General features: G+C 42.5%; 1 long non-coding RNA gene and 1 pseudogene across 1 annotated transcript; both read left to right on the top strand.

Annotated features, from left to right (window-relative positions):
* The first annotated feature begins 11,840 nt into the window (after positions 1-11,840).
* Positions 11,841-15,658, top strand: LOC129856150 (antigen WC1.1-like; annotated as a pseudogene).
* A 1,474-nt stretch (positions 15,659-17,132) lies between these two features.
* LOC129855940 (uncharacterized) lies at positions 17,133-21,607 on the top strand. Its single transcript, XR_008759579.1, has 2 exons — positions 17,133-17,814; positions 19,965-21,607. It is a non-coding gene; the product is annotated as an uncharacterized LOC129855940 (long non-coding RNA).
* The last annotated feature ends 2,549 nt before the right edge of the window (positions 21,608-24,156 follow it).

The following is a 24,156-nucleotide window of genomic DNA, read 5'->3' as shown; positions in this document are numbered from 1 at the left end:
CCACCTGTCTACACTAGGGCCCTCTCAGTCAGCTGGCTCCACTAGGGCCCTCTCAGCCAGCCGGCTCCACTAGGGTCCTCTCAGCCACCTGTCTACACTAGGGCCCTCTCAGCCGGCTGTCTCCACTAGGGCCCTCTCAGCCAGCCGGCTCCACTAGGGCCCTCTCAGCCAGCTGTCTCCACAAGGGCCCTCTCAGCCAGCCGGCTCCACTAGGACCTTCTCAGCCAGCTGTCTCCACTAGGGCCCTCTCAACCATCCGGCTCCGCTAGGTCCCTCTCAGTCACCTGTCTCCACTAGGGCCCTCTCAGCCACCTGTCCCCACTAGGGCCCCCTCAGTCAGCTGGTGTGTGTAGGAGAGTGTGAGCTGTGTGTACAAAAAGTAGAAGTAGTGGTCAGATAGTTTCCCATCATTTATGTATGTTTGTTTGTAATTAGTTTGGGCCAGACTGTCTGAGTGCTGTCCTGATGCTTTGTTGGGTTAGTAGGGGTTTGTGAACTAAGCTTCAGGACCAGCTGGATGAAGGGACTTTTATCAATGTTCTCTTGTCATTTCAGTGCTGGTCTCTTGTTTTTATGTGGTTATAGACATTGAAGTCTTGTTTCAGGATATTAATTAGTGATGGATATTAAATCAGTGATGAATATTAATTAGTGATGGATATTAATTAGTGATGGATATTAATTAGCGATGGATATTAATTAGTGATGGATATTAATTAGTGATTGATATTAATAAGTGATTGGTATTAATTAGTGAATGATATTAATGAGTGATGGAAATTAATTAGTGATGGATATTAATTAGTGATGATATTAATTAGTGATGGATATTAATTAGTGATTGATATTAATTAGTGATGGATATTAATTAGTGATTGATATTAATTAGTGATTGATATTAATTAGTGATGGGTATTAATCTGTGATTGATATTAATGAGTGATGGAAATTAATTAGTGATGGATATTAATTAGTAATGATATTAATTAGTGATGGGTATTAATTAGTGATTGATATTAATGAGTGATGGAAATTAATTAGTGATGGATATTAATTAGTGATGATATTAATTAGTGATGGATATTAATTAGTGATGGTATTAATTAGTGATGGATATTAATTAGTGATGGATATTAATTAGTGATGGATATTAATTAGTGATGGATATTAATTAGTGATTGATATTGGTCTAATTCTGTCCTACATTTATTATTTGGGCCTTTTTCTCTGTACTCTAAGAATGTTTTTGCAGAATTTCTTCATGCAGTATTTCAAATCTTGATTGGTTAGTGGACCCCACAGTTTACCTCCATTTGGGGCAATTGGTTCAATTGTAGATTTGAATATTTTGTGTGAGGTTCTAATTGGTATGTCAATTTGAAATTGTTTTTTGATACCTCAAATGGTGCTCACACACATACGTACACACACACACACATACGTACACACACACACGCACACACGCACGCACGCACGCACGCACGACGACGACACACACACACACACACACACACACACACACACACACACACACACACACACACACACACACACACACACACACACACACACACACACACACACACACACACATACGTATACACACACACACACATATGTACACACACACACACACACACACATATGTACACACGCACACACACACACACACATACGTACACACACACACACACATGCACACACATACGTACGTACACACACACACACATACGTACACACACACACACACACATACGTACACACACACACACACACACACACAAACAAATCAGTTCCATGGACAGCCACATCATATTTAGCTTATGTTGATTGGACTAAATAGTTGTTGGTATCTTTTAGTTGTCACCGTATTAGACTAAACAGAGGTGATTTGATGATGTTGAAGTGTAAATGGTGCTGGAATAGTGGAGGCAGCAGCTCCTGTTGTCTTTGTGACTTGCTGTAACTCTGTGGTTCTAAATCAATAGTTGGTTACTAGTCAGAAAATGTCAGAAACATGACCTTGTTTGACCATGCTGTAGGTCATGTAACTGTTTGTTACATGTAATATGTTTTGTGGACTTTACAGGACAGATGTTGCTCTCTGGTTTTGTGATGAAACAAAGGTGTGGTTGAATTTATTCTGCCACTGTGTCTTCTAATAATCTCAGTTTTAGACTTCTATATCACAGTGTCAAGGCATATAAACTAACAGGTTACAGAGAAACAACACAATTATCACAACACACAGGTTGTAATATGGCTTTATTCTGGACTGGCTTCCCCAGTGATTTTACCCAGAACCCACTGCTTCTGCCAGGGCCACCTGGACGCCAGATCTCCACCAGTCTAGTACATAACTCAACTCTCTCCCTGACCCCCACCAGTCTAGTACATAACTCAACTCTCTCCCTGACCCCCATCAGTCTAGTACATAACTCAACTCTCTCCCTGACCCTCTCCCTGGGGGAGAGAAGAGAAGGTGAGAAAATTAGATTGTGAGAAGTGGAGAGGGGGAGAAGAGCAGGGGGCAGAAGAGGAGAAGAGAGGGGGAGAAGAGGAGAGGCGGTGGGGAAGAAGGGGAGAGGAGAGGCGGAGAAGATGAATGGGGGAGAAGAGGAGAGGGGTAGAATATTCGAGGGGGGAGAAGGGGAGAGGTGGAGAAGAGGAGAGGGGTGGAATATTCGAGGAGGGAGAAGAGGAGAGGGGGAGAAGAGGAGAGCGGGAGAAGAGAAGAGAAGAGGGGGAGAAGAGGGGAGGGGTAGAATATTTCGAGGGGGGGAGAGGGGGAGAAGAGGAGAGGGGTGGAATATTCGAGGAGGGAGAAGAGGAGAGGGAGAGAAGAGGACTGGGGTAGAAGAGAAGAGGGGGAGAAGAATAGAGGAGAGGGGGAGGAGAGGAGAGTAGAGAAGAGGAGAGGGGGAGGGGACAGGGGGAGGGAGAGTAGAGGAGGGGTGATGAGAGGGGAGGGGGAGAAGATGAAAGGGGGGAGAGAGGGAGAGGAGAGGAGGGGGAGGAAAGGAGAAGGGGAGAGGAGGTACTGTTTGTCTCCCACCGTTCCACTCAGAGGACTCTACCTTCTGTTATCAAGTGGGCGTTTCCACTATATTTAGTTTACCAGTCATTTCAGTGAAGGGAACAAGTGCACACTTTAGGAGAAAGGAGAGATAATTGGGACAATGCTTCTCTTTAGTCTTCAGTCCTGCGTCTGTGACACCAGATTATCACCTAGTGGCCATAAGAGGAACTGTCCTGTCAGTATGTTTTTACTGCTGCCTCAAAACAACACATGACCTGCATACAGGATATGATTCATGTGTGAGTACTAAAAGCATATGAATATAGTATATTATAGTATATTTATTATATATGTGGGTCTGATAAGTAAACACTCTTAATGTTTGCTGTTTTATCACTCAGAAGAACATTGGGCACTATGTAACCAAACACATGTGAAACCTCATGATAAGCCTGTCTTCCCATCACATCATGAAAGGTCATGTTGATGTTCATTTAACTTCTGTCTCTCTCTTCCTCTGACTCCTCCCTTTCTCCTCTGTCTCTCTCTTCCTCTGACACCTTCCTTTCTCCTCTGTCTCTCTCTTCCTCTGACTCCTCCCTTTCTCCTCTGTCTCTCTCTTCCTCTGACTCCTCCTGTCTCCTCTGTCTCTCTCTTCCTCTGACTCCTCCCTTTCTCCTCTGTCTCTCTCTTCCTCTGACTCCTCCCTTTCTCCTCTGTCTCTCTCTTCCTCTGACTCCTCCCTTTCTCCTCTGTTTCTCTCTTCCTCTGTCTCTCTCTCTTTCTCCTCAGATCTCCAGGCTCAAAGTGTCAGTCCACCAGGTAGGTAGAGTATAAATCTACAGTGATTATAGCTGTTCAATATTAGTCAACTTTATTATCCCACATGGAGAAATTCATGTGTCCATACAAATCATTCTAAACCCCAATAACAAGTAGTGTTTTATGGAACTACTAATACTTGTCAACCACAAAGAATTACTGCTGTTAGAATAACAGAATCACTGTCATCATCTGTCCTCACCACTGTGTTTTCCTCTCTGCTGTTTACAGCTGAATACTCAGTCAGACTGGTGAATGGAACCACTTCCTGTTCTGGGACAGTGGAAGTCTTCTACAGAGGAGAGTGGTTGGGTCTATGTACTGGGTGGTGGAGCATGAGAGATACTAAGGTTGTTTGTAGAGAGCTGGACTGTGGGAATCCTGTAGCTGAATCTGGAGGATCTCTGATTGAAGAGGGAAGAAGAGGAATCAGACTATTTAGCAGATGCAGTGGAAATGAGTCTACTATTAGACATTGTGACATCATAGAAGGAGGACCTGGTGTCTGTGATGGTGGATATTATCATCATGTGACCTGTTCAGGTAAGAGACTGGTCATATTGAGAGATTTGTTTGTACATTATATAATATTACCATGTATCATGTTTTATGTGTTTCAATTTCATTTAAATAGAGGGAGCAATGTCAGATGTATTGTCATATTGGTTTATGGGAGATGTTCATGGGCAGATCATTGTAGTTCAGATGGTACTGAAGTGAAGCTGCCTGATGGATGTCCAGCTGTTTATTTTCTATAAAGTGAAGTGAACTTATTCCTGTCTCCTGCCTGCATTATTCCCAACCCGATCCTGAGTGACAAAGAACCCATTTCTACCTCTTACAGTATCAAACATAGCAAACTACAATCTTTTATCCAACATATTTGTGTTTAGTCCTTGACAGTGTCATCAACAAAACTGATTGAATGTTCAACCAACTCTTTTTCTCCAGAGTCTGTGCGGCTTGTGGATGGAGCTGGTCTCTGCTCTGGGAGAGTGGAGGTGAAGTACAATCAGTCCTGGGCCTCAGTGTGTGAAGCTGACTTTGACCGGCAGGATGCAGAGGTAGTCTGTGGGGAGCTTGGCTGTGGGGCTCCTGCAGCTCTACAGGGGGGGCTCTATGGAGGAGGTGAGGGTCAGACCTGGGATAGAGAGTTCCAGTGTAAAGGCAATGAGTCCCTTCTCCTGGACTGTGACACCTCAGACAGAAAACACAACACCTGCCTACCTGGTAATGCTGTTGGACTCACCTGCTCAGGTAAGAAACAGTTTGTCACTCAATCAACATTGTTTCTCACCTGGAGTGAAGAATATGAGAGACAATATAGGTGTGTTTTAGTGAGAAAATAGTAAGGTTACTGTCTCTCTCTTTTCTTTTCTCAGAGCCTGATGATGTGAGGCTGGTGGGAGGAGGCAGTCGCTGTGCTGGTGGAGTGGAGCGGTACGACCAGGGAGAGTGGAGGATTGTGGGATCTTTCTCTGACGTGACGGCTGTAGCTGCAGTAGTGTGTAGACAGCTGGGTTGTGGCTCCGCTGTTTCAGTACTACCTGGAAACACCACTAGAGGGTTTTTAGTTCACTGTTCTGGGTCTGAGCGCGCACTGAGAGAGTGTACCAGAAGCTATGATCACCTTCCTGGACTCAAAGTGATCTGCTCAGGTAATAACAAGATACACTATATGGCCAAAAGTATGTGGACATCAGTGGATTTGGCTATTTCAGCCACACCTGTTGCTGACAGGTGTATAAACTCGAGCATGCAGCCATGCAATTTCCATAGACAAACACAGTCAGTAAAATGTCCTTACTGATAATCTCAGTGACTTTAAACGTGGCACGTCTTGGAGCAACAACGGCTTAGCCGTGAAGTGGTAGACAACACAAGCTCACAGAACGGACCGCCGAGTGTTGAACCACGTAGAGCGTAAAAATAATCCTCTGTTGTAAAACTCACTGCTGAAACTCATATGAATATTTTACATGTATTTCACCCTTATTTTCTACACTAAACTATCTCCATATATACTTCCATTAATGTGTTAAACTGGTACCAGGAGACCTTCAGACGAGTCTTGTAAAGCTTGTGGGCGTCCTAGATCAAACCAACCTGTATGTGTTCCTGAGAGACTCACCTTTCCATAGTGGGGTCATGTTAGTGTGTCCTAGATCAATACAACCTGTATGTGTTCCTGAGAGACTCACCTTTCCATAGTGGGGTCATGTTAGTGTGTCCTAGATCAATACAACCTGTATGTGTTCCTGAGAGACTCACCTTTCCATAGTGGGGTCATGTTAGTGTGTCCTAGATCAAACCAACCTGTACGTGTTCCTGAGAGACTCACCTTTCCATAGTGGGGTCATGTTAGTGTGTAGTCGGAGAACATCGGAGAACATCATCGTGTTCCTGAGTCTCATCTTTCCATCGTTTAAAGGCCAAACTGATCGGACGTTACAGATTTCCACACGGCCGCAGAAATTGTAGGCTAAGGGTTAAATTGTAAATGAAAAGAGCATCTGCCAAACATGGATTGTGTGTGTGGGGGTACAGAGATGTGGTAGTCATATAATAATCATGCTGTGGTCTACATTTAGTTAATCATCAAGCAGACCAGATCATTAGAGATGGTGGGAGAGCCTGTTAGGCTGTTTAAAATGGAACAATATAATTTATATACTGTAGCATGAGACTAATACCTCTATATACATTTTAACAGGATTTGAGTGACGTTTTCTAAATTGTTTTATAATACATCACATTGTATGATTTTTAAGTAATTCATTTGCATTTTATTGCATAACATAAATATTTGATCACCTACCAACCAGTAAGAATTCCGGCTCTCACAGACCTGTTAGTTTTTCTTTAAGAAGCCCTCCTGTTCTCCACTCATTACCTGTATTAACTGCACCTGTTTGAACCCATTACCTGTATAAAAGACACTTGTCCACACACTCAATCAAACAGACTCCAACCTCTCCACAATGGCCAAGACCAGAGAGCTGTGTAAGGACATCAGGGATAAAATTGTAGACCTGCACAAGGCTGGGATGGGCTACAGGACAGTAGGCAAGCAGCTTAGTGAGAAGGCAACAACTGTTGGCGCAATTATTAGAAAATGGAAGAAATTCAAGATGAAGGTCAATCACCCTCGGTCTGGGGCTCCATGCAAGATCTCACCTCGTGGGGCATCAATGATCATGAGGAAGGTGAGGGATCAGCCCAGAACTACACGACAGGACCTGGTCAATAACCTGAAGAGAGCTGGGACCACAGTCTCAAAGAAAACCATTAGTAACACACTACGCCGCCATGGATTAAAATCCTGCAGCGCACGCAAGGTCCCCCTGCTCAAGCCAGCGCATGTCCAGGCCCGTCTGAAGTTTGCCAATGACCATCTGGATGATCCAGAGGAGGAATGGGAGAAGGTCATGTGGTCTGATGAGACAAAAATAGAGCTTTTTGGTCTAAACTCCACTCGCCGTGTTTGGAGGAAGAAGAAGGATGAGTACAACCGCAAGAAAAACATCCCAACCGTGAAGCATGGAGGTGGAAACATCATTCTTTGGGAATGCTTTTCTGCAAATGGGACAGGACGACTGCACCGTATTGAAGGGAGGATGGATGGGGCCATGTATCGTGAGATCTTGGCCAACAACCTCCTTCCCTTAGTAAGAGCATTGAAGATGGGTCGTGGCTGGGTTTTCCAGCATGACAACGACCCAAAACACACAGCCAGGGCAACTAAGGAGTGGCTCCGTAAAAAGCATCTCAAGGTCCTGGATTGGCCTAGCCAGTCTCCAGACCTGAACCCAATAGAAAATCTTTGGAGGGAGCTGAAAGTCCGTATTGCCCAGCGACAGCCCCGAAAACTGAAGGATCTGGAGAAGGTCTGTATGGAGGAGTGGGCCAAAATCCCTGCTGCAGTGTGTGCAAACCTGGTCAAGAACTACAGGAAACATATGATCTCTGTAATTGCAAACATAGGTTTCTGTACTAAATATTAAGTTCTGCTTTTCTGATGTATCAAATACTTATGTCATGCAATAAAATGCTAATTAATTACTTAAAAATCATACAATGTGATTTTCTGGATTTTTGTTTTAGATTCCGTCTCTCACAGTTGAAGTGTACCTATGACAAAAAATTACAGACCTCTACATGCTTTGTAAGTAGGAAAACCTGCAAAATCGGCAGTGTATCAAATACTTGTTCTCCCCACTGTATATACAGTGGGGCAAAAAAGTATTTAGTCAGCCACCAATTGTGCAAGTTCTTCCACTTAAAAAGATGAGAGAGGCCTGTAATTTTCATCATAGGTACACTTCAACTATGACAGACAAAATGAGACAAAAAAATCCAGAAAATCACATTGTAGGATTTTTAATTAATTTATTTGCAAATTATGGTGGAAAATAAGTATTTGGTCACCTACAAACAAGCAAGATTTCTGGCTCTCACAGACCTGTAACTTCTTCTTTAAAAGGCTCCTCTGTCCTCCACTCGTTATCTGTATTAATGGCACCTGTTTGAACTTGTTATCAGTATAAAAGACACCTGTCCACAACCTCAGACAGTCACACTCCAAACTCCACTATGGCCAAGACCAAAGAGCTGTCAAAGGACACCAGAAACAAAATTGTAGACCTGCACCAGGCTGGGAAGACTGAATCTGCAATAGGTAAGCAGCTTGGTTTGAAGAAATAAACTGTGGGAGCAATTATTAGGAAATGGAAGACATACAAGACCACTGATAATCTCCCTCGATCTGGGGCTCCACGCAAGATCTCACCCTGTGGGATCAAAATGATCACAAGAACGGTGAGCAAAAATCCCAGAACCACACGGGGGGACCTAGTGAATGACCTGCAGAGAGCTGGGACCAAAGTAACAAAGCCTACCATCAGTAACACACTATGCCGCCAGGGACTCAAATCCTGCAGTGCCAGATGTGTCCCCCTGCTTAAGCCAGTACATGTCCAGGCCCGTCTGAAGTTTGCTAGAGAGCATTTGGATGATCCAGAAGAAGATTCGGAGAATGTCATATGGTCAGATGAAACCAAAATATAACTTTTTGGTAAAAACTCAACTCGTCGTGTTTAGAGGACAAAGAATGCTGAGTTGCATCCAAAGAACACCATACCTACTGTGAAGCATGGGGGTGGAAACATCATGCTTTGGGGCCATTTTTCTGCAAAGGGACCAGGACGACTGATCCGTGTAAAGGAAAGAATGAATGTGGCCATGTATCGTGAGATTTTGAGTGAAAACCTCCTTCCATCAGCAAGGGCATTGAAGATGAAACGTGGCTGGGTCTTTCAGCATGACAAGTATCCCAAACACACCGCCCGGGCAACGAAGGAGTGGCTTCGTAAGAAGCATTTCAAGGTCCTGGAGTGGCCTAGCCAGTCTCCAGATCTCAAGCCCATAGAAAATCTTTGGAGGGAGTTGAAAGTCCGTGTTGCCCAGCAACAGCCCCAAAACATCACTGCTCTAGAGGAGATCTGCATGGAGGAATGGGCCAAAATACCAGCAACAGTGTGTGAACACCTTGTGAAGACTTACAGAAAACGTTTGACCTCTGTCATTGCCAACAAAGGGTATATAACAAAGTATTGAGATAAACTTTTGTTATTGACCAAATACTTATTTTACACCATAATTTGCAAATAAATTCATTAAAAATCCTACAATGTGATTTTCTGGAGAAAAAAAATTCTAATTTCGTCTGTCATAGTTGAAGTGTACCTATGATGAAAATTACAGGCCTCTCTCATCTTTTTAAGTGGGAGAACTTGCACAATTTGTGGCTGACTAAATACTTTTTTGCCCCACTGTATATATACAATAGATTTTCACTGAGACATCATGGTGTGTACATCAATTTAAATCCCACTTGTAAAGTATAAATAATAAAAATTTAACATAGTATTGGACAGGCCTATGAGGTCTAAAGGTCTGTCTTTCCAAGACATTCTGTTCATCTGCAAGCAGACCTGATGATTCTAGATGGTGGGAGAGCCTGTTATTTAAAATGGAAGAATATAACTTACTGTAGCCTATATAATGTAACAATGACAATAATCCCTTCATATATACTGTAGTTGAAGGTTATTTTAGTGTCATAAAAAGTGTTGATTAAAACAAATCAGGATGTTTGGTGGATGGATTCAGTGTAGATGTTCTGCTGTGTATCGAGGGGTTTATATGAAAGTGGTAGATTTGTAATTCTTTACAAGAGAAAGTTCTGGAATTCTTTTCTTTGGGTGACCTCAGGCTACGGTCTTTGACAATTCAGCTACTTTGTTAACAGTCCTACAACTGTCACCTCATGTAACAACTGATTTACTTAACTAAAGGCACATCTCAATATGTGGTCCAGGTGCCTTAGTGTTCCTATAAAAACCTGTGTCCAAACTCACCATTAAATAGTATCTAATCAGAATAGTGTACAGAGAGAAGTTATTGCACCTATTGAAATGTAATGTGTTTTTTAGTGTTTATTCTGTTGCATTAAAAAAGTCACTGTTGCCTTTTAGATCAATATCAGTGTGAACACGTCTGATTGGACTAGATCCATGTTGAGGTGAGACACGTCTGATTGGACTAGATCCATGTTGCGGTGACACACGTCTGATTTGACTAGATCCATGTTGAGGTGAGACACGTCTGATTGGACTAGATTCATGTTGAGGTGAGACACGTCTGATTGGACTAAATTCATGTTGAGGTGAGATACGTCTGATTGGACTAGATCCATGTTGAGGTGAGACACGTCTGATTGGACTAGATCCATATTGAGGTGAGACACGTCTGATTGGACTAGATCCATGTTGATGTGAGACACGTCTGATTGGACTAGATCCATGTTGAGGGGGGAGGGGGTAAAGACAAGAGGGTGAGAAGAGGAGATGGGGAGCGACGAGAGGGGAAGAAGAGAAGAGGAGAGGGGGAGGAGAGAGGAGGAAAGGGGAGGAGAGGGGAGAGGAAGGAAGTGGAGAGGAGAGGGGGGAGAAGAGGAGACTGGAGGGGGGAGAAGAGAAAAAGGAGAGGGGAAGAAGAGGAGAAGAAAGAGAAGAGAGGAGGAAAGGGGAGGAAAGGGGATAGGGGAGGGGGGAGAGGAGAAGAGAGGGGGAGAGGGAGAGAAGAGTAGAATAGAGTGTCAAAAGAGGAGAAGAGAGGGGCAGAAGTGGGGAAGGGGAGAAGAGGAGAGGGTTGGAGAAGATGAGATGGGGGAAAAGAGGAGAGGTGGCGAAGAGAAGAGGGGGAGAAGAGGAGAGGGGGGAGAAGTGGAGAAGAGGAAAGGGAGGGAAGAGGAGAGGGGCAGAAGAGAAGAGGGGGGAGAAGAGATGGGGGAAATTGGAGAAGAGATGAGGAGAAGCAAGGGGGAGGCGAGGAGAGGGAAGAGAAGAGAGGGGGAGAAGAGGATATTGTGAGAAGAGGAGAGGGGGGGAAGAGGAGAGGGGGGAGAAGAGGAGTGGAGGGAGAATGAGAGGGGGAGAAGAGGAGAATAGAAGTGTCAAAAGAGGAGAAGAGAGGGACAGAAGTGGGGAAGGGGAGAAGAGGAGAGGATTGGAGAAGATGAGAGGGGGAGAAGAGGAGAGGGTTAGAGAAGATAAGAGGGGAAGAAGAGAAGAGAAGAGGAGAGGTGGAGAAGAGGAGAGGTGGAGAAGAGGAGAGGGGGATAGGGGAGAGGAGAGAAGAAGGGAGAAGAGGAGTTGGGGGATTATGAAATTTGACCATCTGACTTGGAAAGGTGGCATACTATGATGTTGCCATGTTGAAAGTCACTGAGCTCTTCATTAAGGCCATTCTACTGACAATGTTTGTCTATGGAGATTGCATGGCTGAGTGCTTGATTTATACATCTGTCAGGAAGGGGTGTGGCTGAAATAGAATCCACCAATTTGAAGGGGTGTCCACATACTTTTGTATATATAGCGTATGTACACATATGTGTTGTTGCACCATACCAACGATAAGCCTGTCTTCCCATCACATCATGAAAGGTCATGTTGATGTTCATTTAACCTCTGTCTCTCTCTTCCTCTGACTCCTCCCTTTCTCCTCTGTCTCTCTCTTCCTCTGACTCCTCCCTTTCTCCTCTGTCTCTCTCTTCCTCTGACTCCTCCCTTTCTCCTCTGTCTCTCTCTTCCTCTGACTCCTCCCTTTCTCCTCTGTCTCTCTCTTCCTCTGACTCCTCTCTTTCTCCTCTGTCTCTCTCTTTCTCCTCAGGTCGCCAGGCTCATAGCGTCAGTCCAACAGGTAGGTAGAGTATAAATCTACAGTGATTATAGCAGTTCAATATTAGTCAACTTAATTATCCCACATGGAGAAATTCATGTGTCCATACAAGTCATTCTAAAACCCAATAACAAGTAGTCTTTTATGGAACTACTAATACTTGTCAACCATAAAGCATTACTGCTGTTAGAATAACAGAATCACTGTCATCATCTGTCCTCACCACTGTGTTTTCCTCTCTGCTGTTTACAGCTGAACTCTCAGTCAGACTGGTGGATGGGACCACTTCCTGTTCTGGGACAGTGGAAGTCTTCTATGAAGGAGAGTGGTCAGGTCTATGTACTGGGAGGTGGAGAATAATGAGAGAGATTAAGGTTGTGTGTAGAGAGCTGAACTGTGGGAATGTTGTAGCTGAATCTAGAGGACCTCTGATTGAAGATGGAAGAAGAGGAGTCGCACTATTGAGATGTGATGGAAATGAGTCTTCATTTAGACATTGTGTCATCAGATTAAGACGTGTGAAGCTGCCTGATAGATGTCCAGCTGTTTATTTTCTATAAAGTGAAGTGAACTTATTCCTGTCTCCTGCCTGCATTTTTCCGGCACCCTACACAGGACACTGCCCTGTGTAGGGTGCCGTCTTTCGGATGGGACGTTAAACGGGTGTCCTGACTCTCTGAGGTCATTAAAGATCCCATGGCACTTATCGTAAGAGTAGGGGTGTTAATCCCGGTGTCCTGGCTAAATTCCCAATCTGGCCCTCAAACCATCATGGTCACCTAATAATCCCCAGTTTACAATTGGCTCATTCATCCCCCTCCTCTCCCCTGTAACTACTCCCCAGGTCGTTGCTGCAAATGAGAACGTGTTCTCAGTCAACTTACCTGGTAAAATAACGGTAAATAAATAAATAAATAAATTCCCAACCCGATCCTGAGTGACTAAGAACCCATTTCTACCTCTTACAGTATCAAACATAGCAAACTACAATCTTTTATCCAACATATTTGTGTTTAGTCCTTGACAGTGTCATCAACAAAACTGATTGAATGTTCAACCAACTCTTTTTCTCCAGAGTCTGTGCGGCTTGTGGATGGAGCTGGTTTCTGCTCTGGGAGAGTGGAGGTGAAGTCCAATCAGTCCTGGGCCTCAGTGTGTGAAGCTGACTTTGACCGGCAGGATGCAGAGGTAGTCTGTGGGGAGCTTGGCTGTGGGGCTCCTGCAGCTCTACAGGGGGGGCTCTATGGAGGAGGTGAGGGTCAGACCTGGGATAAAGAGTTCCAGTGTAAAGGCAAAGAGTCCCTTCTCCTGGACTGTGACACCTCAGACAGAAAACACAACACCTGCCTACCTGGTAATGCTGTTGGACTCACCTGCTCAGGTAAGAAACAGTTTGTCACTCAATCAACATTGTTTCTCACCTGGAGTGAAGAATATGAGAGACAATATAGGTGTGTTTTAGTGAGAAAATAGTAAGATTACTGTCTCTCTCTTTTCTTTTCTCAGAGCCTGATGATGTGAGGCTGGTGGGAGGAGGCAGTCGCTGTGCTGGTGGAGTGGAGCGGTACGACCAGGGAGAGTGGAGGATTGTGGGATCTTTCTCTGACGTGAAGGCTGTAGCTGCAGTAGTGTGTAGACAGCTGGGTTGTGGCTCCGCTGTTTCAGTACTTCCTGGATACACCACTAGAGGGTGTTTAGTTTACTGTTCTGGGTCTGAGCGCGCGCTGAGAGAGTGTACCAGAAGCTATGATCACCTTCCTGGACTCAAAGTGATCTGCTCAGGTAATGACAATATACACTATATTGCCAAATGTATGTGGACATCAGTGGATTTGGCTATTTCAGCCACACCTGTTGCTGACAGGTGTATAAACTCGAGCATGCAGCCATGCAATTTCCATAGACAAACACAGTCAGTAAAATATCCTTACTGATAATCTCAGTGACTTTAAACGTGGCACGTCTTGGAGCAACAACGGCTCAGCCGTGAAGTGGTAGACAACACAAGCTGACAGAACGGACCGCCGAGTGTTGAACCACGTAGAGCGTAAAAATAATCCTCTGTTGTAAAACTCACTGCTGAATTCCACATACTTTTGTCCATGTATTATATCTCCTTCCTGGACTCACAGTGATCTGCTCAGGAAATATCAACATATTATAATTATATTCAACTGATTTCCTTCATTCATTCAACTTCCTCTGCACCTCTCATGATGATTGTTTAGCTTGTCAGTCTGCTGTGCAAAATAGATCACTCAGTCAAGTAGGAATCAAATACAAGTTAAATATCCCAGAATGCTTTTGTATTTGAGTGTTATCTCAGTGAACGTCTCTACTCACTACCACTGTCACATGTCATGTTATTGTCATATCTAAATGAGGAAAGTAGTTGAGGAGCTACGTTTTCTTTTTCTCTCCTCTTGTTCCAGATGTCCTGCTTAAGCCTGATATCAACATAGGTTGTCTCAGTGACTGTAGGCCCACTACTCATGTTGCCCTGTGAGGGAGGGTGGCTAGCACTGTTACATGCTGATGTTATTGTCATATCTATAGGAAACTAGTTGAAGAGGTTTTTCTTCTTCTCTTTTATTGTTACAGATCTCCTGGTCCAGCCTGATATCTCCCTGACTGACTCAATGGGAGGGGTCTCCAAGGGCCACCAGGGGCCCGAGATGTTATGGGGACACAGCTTCACCATCACCTGCTCCACTCAGCCACAGTACCCAGGAGGCTCCTTCCTCCTCACATTCACCGGCTCCAACATACAGCAGACCCAGCCAGCTGTCAATCACTCTGCTGCCTTCCTCTTCCCTGATGCAGATGACTCCCACCAAGGGAACTACAGCTGTGTTTATGTTTTCTCTCATAACTTCTCCTCTGAGAGTGAGCTCCTCTCCCTCACCATCACAGGTAACTGAACATGAACCAGACTTATAACTTTGTCATTGACAGATTTCCCACAGATCTATGTGATGATGATCAGTCCCCTCATCAAAGGTGTTTCTGTTTGCAGCCTCTCCTCTGCCAGCCTTCATCATCAGACACGTTGTAGTGCTGCTGCTCCTACTGACAGCCATCACCGCCTCCTACCTGTACTACAAGGTAAAGACATTTACTCAGATGTTACAAGTCATTTAAACTAAAGGGAGAGGGTGAGGAGGAGTGGGAGGGAGAGAGAATGGAGGTACTAGAGAGTAAATGTCTGACTGTTGGTGCTGTGTCTCCCTAGCCCACCAGGAGGCAGAAGAGAGTGAACAGGGTGAGCAGCATGGATCTTTATGTCAATGAGATGGAGATGGTCTCTCTGAGCTCCAGAGCTGAAGCTGGACCGGGAGAGGAGAGAGCAGCCCAGGGGACGGAGTAGGAGTAGAATGAAGCTGACCCTACATGCTGATCTTAGGTCAGTTTTGTGTTTTAAATCGATGGTCAGCAGTGGACTGGTGTTTAAAATGTGGTGACAAACCTGAAGTGGTTCTAATTTTAATAACAAGTTCAGAATTAGTTTATCTTTCTAGAACCTTGGAAGAAATCTAAAAGGAGTGACTGCAACCATCATTATTCATTTAGTTCGTTTTTTTATCACCAGAGAAACATGGGGTTCTGGGTAACATGGGGTTCTGGGTAACAGGGGGTTCTGGGTATTATGGGGTTCTGGGTAACATGGGGTTCTGGGTAACATGGGGTTCTGGGTAACATGGAGTTTTGGTAACATGGGGTTTTTGGTAACATGGGGTTCTGGGTAACATGGGGTTCTGGGTGACATGGGGTTCTGGGTAACATGGGTTTTTGTTACCTTTACCCAGATCTGTGCCTCGACACAATCCTGTCTCAGAGCTCTACGGACAATTCCTTTGACCTCATGGCTTGGTTTTAGCTCTGACATGCACTGTAAACTGTTCCACCTGTGTAAACCTTATATAGACAGGTGTGTGCCTTTCCAAATCATGTCTAATCAATTGAATTTACCACAGGTGGACTCCAATCAAGTTGTAGAAACATCTCAAGGATGATCAATGGCATCAGGATGCATCTGAGCTCAATTTCGAGTCTCAAAGCAAAGGGTCTGAATACTTAAGTAAATACATTTGAAAACATGTCTAAAAAACTGTTTTTGGTTTGTCATTATGGGGTATTGTGTGTAGATTGATGAGGGGGAAAAGATTATTCAATTTTAGAATGAGGCTGTAATGTAACTAAATGTGGAAAAAGTGAAGGGGTCTGAATACTTAACGAATGCACTGTATTACACTGGCAGAGTTTTCTACCATTGGCAGTTTTGTACACAGTCATGTGATACGTGGTATAGAAAAGTCCAATCTTAGGAGAGTACATGGGAGGCACTATACTGTGTGTCTGCAGGTGTCTATCTGGTCTAAACCACTGATACAGGTGCCCCTCCACCCTCTGGTGGGATGGATCATGTCTACAGAGAAACCTACATTCAAATACTTTGATTTGTGTGTTTTGGGTATATGTTGTGAAATTGTTAGATATTACTGCACTGTCGGAGCTAGAACCACAAGCATTTTGCTACACCTGCAGTAACATTTGCTTAACACGTGTATGTGACCAATAAAATGTGATTTGATTTGATTTGAAATAAACGTCCTATTTATCAAAGGTACTTTTGGCTGGAGTCAAAATGACTCCAAAGGATTTGAGTTTGTTAAAAATCCATATTGATACAGAAACACTAAACCATGATTTAGATGTATTAAGAACAAGTTGATTGACAAAGTCATGAAGAATTAAATTAACCACATTTTGGCTCTGATAAAAGATATGGCTCAGGGGTCAAAATGATCCATGTCAGAACTATGGTTCAATGTAAATATGTAGTGGGTCTAAAGTTTGTTTTAAATTATCACTCATTAAACACGAATCAATCAACACATGCTTCTCTTTGAACGACTTAATGTAATATTACACTTTTATGAAATAAATGAAAATAAACTTTTGGTTCCTCAACTGCGTTGCCCACTCCAGTCAGCAGATGGCGATGTGCGTCTTTTAGGTTCAGGCGATGCTGCCAGTGTGACGTATAATCTAGTGGACGGGACGCTCCTTCAAAAACAACAGTTAGTCAGACACCTCGGTAGCTTTCTAGCAAACATAGCTACAACATTCACGCTCTTTACACTGTTTTGGTGTATATTAGTCGCTGTGTTTTGAACACACTTCTGTGGTATGTGCTTGTTGGCCTATTTAATTATATAATTACGTTGTTTGTCAGCTAGCTGGTTTGCTAAATTAGCTTAGAACTAGGCTAGTCGCTAATGCTAGCTAGCGAACATCCCCGACCATGAGTTCACTAAGCTACTCTCCTCCTGCTAAAAAAGAGGTCTTCTGGACGGAGAAAGAAGCTCATCTGAAAGAGAAGGATGAGGAGAAGGATGTTACAATACAAAAACAAGTAGAGGGTGAAGCTGTTACCGTGATAGAAGAAGAAAAAAACGTTTCTGTGGAAGAAAAGGAAGACTCGTTCAGAGTGAAAGAGGAGGAGGATGTTACAGTAAAAGAAGAGGAGGCTGAGAGAGGAGGATGCAGTTTTTGGAGTGAAAGAGGAGGAGGGGGAGATGACTGTCACATCGAAAAAGGAGGAGAACGACGAAGAGGAGGAAACTGGACATCTGGGCCCAGTTTCCCAAAGGCATCTTAAGGCATCCTATGGTTCGGAGGTGAACTTATCCGTAAGATGGTTTTGAGAAACAGGGCCGTGATTAACATTAGTAAGTACTGTCTTAAAACCAGAGGAACAAACTGCAGTTGTTGAACTGATGTGTGGTATTAAAGGGGAAATATGCAATTGCTACATTTATATTATTTATAGCCATTGATTCTTGAAGAATATAACACATGCCTCATGAGCTTAGTTCAACTGTTGTACCCCATCAGAACCCCAAACAAGTTGTTTTATGCCAATGTTTAGAAACATAGTAAACCAACACTGTATAGCCTCAACATGGTTAAAACTATAATGTTGATATCATGGATGGTCAGTCCTTGCATCCATAGGTCTGTCTATGAATTTGAGAGTAGTTACATTTCTCCAGCCCCATCCATCATCTTATGACCAAAACAGTGGTGGAATGACATCATTGTTATTGTTTCAACTGCAGATTGGTTGATTGATTGATTTGGCTTTTTTAAAGGGACAACCTGGGATTTAAACAGCAACAAAATGCCTGCCCTGAGACTTGTTTTGGTAAACCACTGAGGGATGGGGGCTGGAGAAATGTAACCACTCTCACATTCACAGAGAAAGCTATTGTAGTAACCTTAACCCAAAACCTAGCACCTCGTCAAGAAGTTCAGACATCTTGGCGTAACAGTTATAAAGTGTTGGCTTGACAGTCGCTGGACCAGGTTTGAGTTCAGCTCAGGGCTACCCCCTGAATTCACTACACTATGAATACGTTTATAATGTTACTGTCTGCTTGATTTACAGTCGCTGGACCAGGTTTGAGTTCAGCTCAGGGCTTCCCCCTGAATTCACTACACTATGAATACGAGGACTGGCCATCCATAAGGTCAAAAGGATAGTTTTAACCTAGGCTTGGGGCTGGGTGGTATACCGTATTTTACCATATACCAGTATTGATACCCGGACTGGTTTGGTTTTTTACTTGACCTTCTATAAGGGGATTTCAATGTTTGGTTTGTTAAATGTGATGAACAACTCCGGTGGCGTATAATGCCACTTTATATAGTTTAGTCCTTGAGTCATCTCTCTCCCTCCTGACAATAAATGTTACACCCTCAGAGCTGCAATAGTCTCCTAGCCAGGAGGACTCAACGTCTGCTGAACTGTTTGTCGCCATGGAGGAAGGACAGAGGGACACATATTATGGGCTGTTTGTTGGTGTCAAGTAGAGACCCAATCAGCTCTTTAAAATGACCGACTAGTAGTCTGCTGAACTGTTTGTCACCATGGAGGAAGGACAGAGGGACAGATATTATGGGCTGTTTGTTGGTGTCAAGTAGAGACCCAATCAGCTCTTTAAAATGACCGACTAGTAGCCAAACAATGTTTTCATTTGTATTTGTTTTCTCAGTCAGCTGCCCAGGAAAGAGCAAGGAATGGCCCTTATTCATATATGTGGCCTTAGAAATAAGGTTCATGAAATCAATAACTTGTTAACATTGGATAACATTCATATACTGGCCACCTCTGACACTCACTTAGATCATTCCTCTGATACAGCAGGAGCAATACAGGGATATAACATCTACATACAGACAGGAATGCCAATGGGGGAGGTGTTGCTGTATATGTTCTAGGACGGGAAAAAATCAAATACTAAAACCTGCTGTTTTCAACTCCCTAGAGACAGCAGGAGCGGTAGAGATACTCTGAATGATCGGCTATGAAAAGCCAACTGACATTTACTCCTGAGGTGCTGACTTGCTGCACCCTCGACTACTACTGTGATTATTATTATTGGACCATGCTGGTCATTTATGAACATTTGAACATCTTGGCCATGTTCTGTTATAATCTCCACCCGGCACAGCCAGAAGAGGACTGGCCACCCCTCATAGCCTGGTTCCTCTCTAGGTTTCGGCCTTTCTAGGGAGTTTTTCCTAGCCACCATGCTTCTACACCTGCATTTCTTGCTGTTTGGGGTTTTAGGCTGGGTTTCTGTACAGCACTTTGAGATATCAGCTGATGTAAGAAGGGCTATATAAATACATTTGATTTAATATAACTATTGTTGCTCACTTGACTGTCTTAAGACAATTGTAAAATAATTGTAACATTCATTACAGACGTCAATTGTTGTACAACATCATGGCTACGCTGTTGGCATCCCCTTTTACAGTGGATTTCTGCTGTTGTGGGCCTTTAACCATCTCTCTGACTTTGTTGTTCACACAGGACAGAGACGTGACTATCGTGGATCCTCTGGGGAGCCTCAACAACATTATGAAGCTGACGAGGCAGAGACGAGTCCCTCCCGATCAGAACACCACAAGAAACACCAGAGGAGACCCACAGGGAAGAAATCTCACTGCTGCTCTGACTGTGGGAAGAGTTACTTAAGATCAAATTCACTAAAGGTACACATGAGAATTCACACAGGAGAGAAACGTTATAGCTGTGATCAATGTGGAAAGAGTTTTACTACACCTAGCCATCGGATTGTACACCAGAGAACACACACAGGAGACAAATTGTATAGCTGTGATCAATGTGGGAAGAGTTTAACTCAGTCAAGCAGCCTGTTATCTGCACCAGAGAAAACACACAGGAGAGAAACTTTTAGCTGTTATCAATGTGTGAAAAGTTTTACTCAGTCAAGCAACCTGGTATCACACCAGAGAACACACACAGGAGAGAAACCGTATAGTAGTGAACAATGTGGGAAGAGTTTTACTACATCTAGCCATCTGATTATACACCAGCGAACACACACAGGAGAGAAACCTTTTAGCTGTGATCAATGTGGGAAGAGTTTTACTACATCCAGCCATCTGATTATACACCAGAGAACACACCCAGGAGATCAATCTTATAGCTGTGATCAATGTGGGAAGAGTTTTACTACATCTAGCTATCTGACTATACACCAGAGAACACACACAGGAGAGAAACCTCATAGCTGTGATCAATGTGACAAGCGATACTCTGATAAAAGATCTCTGATCAAACATCAGAAAATACATTAATGAAGGAGTTGTTTCATGATATCAATGAAATGATGTCACAATGTAGAATGTTTTACCATTGTAGTAGGAGTATTTTAATGATATCACAATGTACAATGTTTTCACATTGTAGTAGGAGTATTTTAATGATGTCACAATGTAGATTGTTTTCACATTGTAGTAGGAGTATTTTAATAATGTCACAATGTAGAATGTTTTAACATTGTAGAAGGAGTATTTTAATGATGTCACAATGTAGAACACTAAACGTTTGCCCCCTGTTCAGTTGATTTCAGCATGATATGGATATTAGCCTCATGGAAAAATCCAGGCTCTGAATTGAAAGTACTATTTATGTGATGTAACAAAAAGTGACTAACAAAAATATAGCTGTGTTACACTTACAGCATTGGTGACCCACTTGAATCAAAATGTAGCTAGGAGTTTTCTACAAGTTGTCCTCTAACCAGTGATGTACACATTATTCCCAGATTCCATCTGGTTTTTGAGCTGTTAGTTTTAACATGACATGCAACCTCATCTCCCCACTCTCACGCAAATGATTTCAACATGATATCGATGAGTGATGAAAAATAACTGTTGCGTTCCTTTGTTTAGCGACCTCTAAATTGAAAGGCATCACTCCAAAATGTAGCTGACTGTCTTCTGCAGGTTGTCCTCTAACCAGTGAGGTAAAATATATCTCCCATTTCCATGTGTTTGTTTAGTTGTGTTAGTTTCAACAGCACATACAACCTGATTTCCCCCCTAATTGATATCAGTGATTTATTGCTACTTGTCAAAACAACAGTGTTTCTGGTGCTTGTGCATTTTAAAAGGTGCTTGTTTTAAAAAATACAAGTAATATGATTATTGTTGCAGATGTTTGTGCAGATAGTGTATTTTATATACATAACATTCTAACCACTACCCTGCCGCCCCAATAATACACTAAATACATGTAATATAGTCTATACAGTCTGATCCTTACATAACATTCTAACCACTAGGCTACCCTGCCACCCCAATAATACACTAAATACATGTAATATAGTCTATACAGTCTGATCCTTACATAACATTCTAACCACTACCTTGCCGCCCCAATAACACACTAAATACATGTAATATAGTCTATACAGTCTGATCCTTACATAACATTCTAACCACTACCCTGCTGCCCCAATAATACACTAAATACATGTAATATAGTCTATACAGTCTGATCCTTACATAACATTCTAACCACTAGGCTACCCTGCCGCCCCAATAATACACTAAATACATTTACATTACATTACATTTAAGTCATTTAGCAGACGCTCTTATCCAGAGCGACTTACAAATTGGTGCATTCACCTGTAATATACATATACATGTAATATAGTCTATACAGTCTGATCCTTACATAACATTCTAACCACTAGGCTACCCTGCCACCCCAATAATACACTAAATACATGTAATATAGTCTATACAGTCTGATCCTTACATAACATTCTAACCACTAGGCTACCCTGCCACCCCAATAATACACTAAATACATGTAATATAGTCTATACAGTCTGATCCTTACATAACATTCTAACCACTACCCTGCCGCCCCAATAATACACTAAATACATGTAATATAGTCTATACAGTCTGACCCTTACATAACATTCTAACCACTAGGCTACCCTGCCGCCCCAATAATACACTAAATACATGTAATATAGTCTATACAGTCTGATCCTTACATAACATTCTAACCACTAGGCTACCCTGCCACCCCAATAATACACTAAATACATGTAATATAGTCTATACAGTCTGATCCTTACATAACATTCTAACCACTAGGCTACCCTGCCGCCCCAATAATACACTAAATACATGTAATATAGTCTATACAGTCTGATCCTTACATAACATTCTAACCACTAGGCTACCCTGCCACCCCAATAATACACTATATACATGTAATATAGTCTATACAGTCTGATCCTTACATAACATTCTAACCACTACCCTGCTGCCCCGATAATACACTAAATACATGTAATATAGTCTATACAGTCTGATCCTTACATAACATTCTAACCACTAGGCTACCCTGCCACCCCAATAATACACTATATACATGTAATATAGCCTATACAGTCTGATCCTTACATAACATTCTAACCACTACCCTGTCACCCCAATAATACACTAAATACATGTAATATAGTCTATACAGTCTGATCCTTACATAACATTCTAACCACTACCCTGCTGCCCCAATAATACACTAAATACATGTAATATAGTCTATACAGTCTGATCCTTACATAACATTCTAAGCACTAGGCTACCCTGCCACCCCAATAATACACTATATACATGTAATATAGTCTATACAGTCTGATCCTTACATAACATTCTAACCACTACCCTGCTGCCCCGATAATACACTAAATACATGTAATATAGTCTATACAGTCTGATCCTTACATAACATTCTAACCACTAGGCTACCCTGCCACCCCAATAATACACTAAATACATGTAATATAGTCTATACAGTCTGATCCTTACATAACATTCTAACCACTAGGCTACCCTGCCGCCCCAATAATACACTAAATACATGTAATATAGTCTATACAGTCTGATCCTTACATAACATTCTAACCACTACCCTGCTGCCCCAATAATACACTAGATACATGTAATATAGTCTATACAGTCTGATCCTTACATAACATTCTAACCACTACCCTGCTGCCCCAATAATTCACTAAATACATGTAATATAGTTTATACAGTCTGATCCTTACATAACATTCTAACCACTAGGCTACCCTGCTGCCCCAATAATACACTAAATACATGTAATATAGTCTATACAGTCTGATCCTTACTTAACATTCTAACCACTACCCTGCTGCCCCAATAATACACTAAATACATGTAATATAGTCTATACAGTCTGATCCTTACATAACATTCTAACCACTACCCTGCTGCCCCAATAATACACTAAATACATGTAATATAGTCTATACAGTCTGATCCTTACATAACATTCTAACCACTAGGCTACCCTGTCGCCCCAATAATACACTAAATACATGTAATATAGTCTATACAGTCTGATCCTTACATAACATTCTAACCACTAGGCTACCCTGCCACCCCAATAATACACTAAATACATGTAATATAGTCTATACAGTCTGATCCTTACATAACATTCTAACCACTACCCTGCTGCCCCAATAATACACTAAATACATGTAATATAGTCTATACAGTCTGATCCTTACATAACATTCTAACCACTAGGCTACCCTGCCGCCCCAATAATACACTAAATACATGTAATATAGTCTATACAGTCTGATCCTTACATAACATTCTAACCACTAGGCTACCCTGCTGCCCCAATAATACACTAA

This window comes from Salvelinus fontinalis, chromosome 5, assembly GCF_029448725.1.
Source record: "Salvelinus fontinalis isolate EN_2023a chromosome 5, ASM2944872v1, whole genome shotgun sequence".
NCBI classification, from domain to species: domain Eukaryota; kingdom Metazoa; phylum Chordata; class Actinopteri; order Salmoniformes; family Salmonidae; genus Salvelinus; species Salvelinus fontinalis.
Note: the sequence above shows the minus strand (reverse complement) of the source record. Positions and strands in the feature narration are given on the sequence as shown.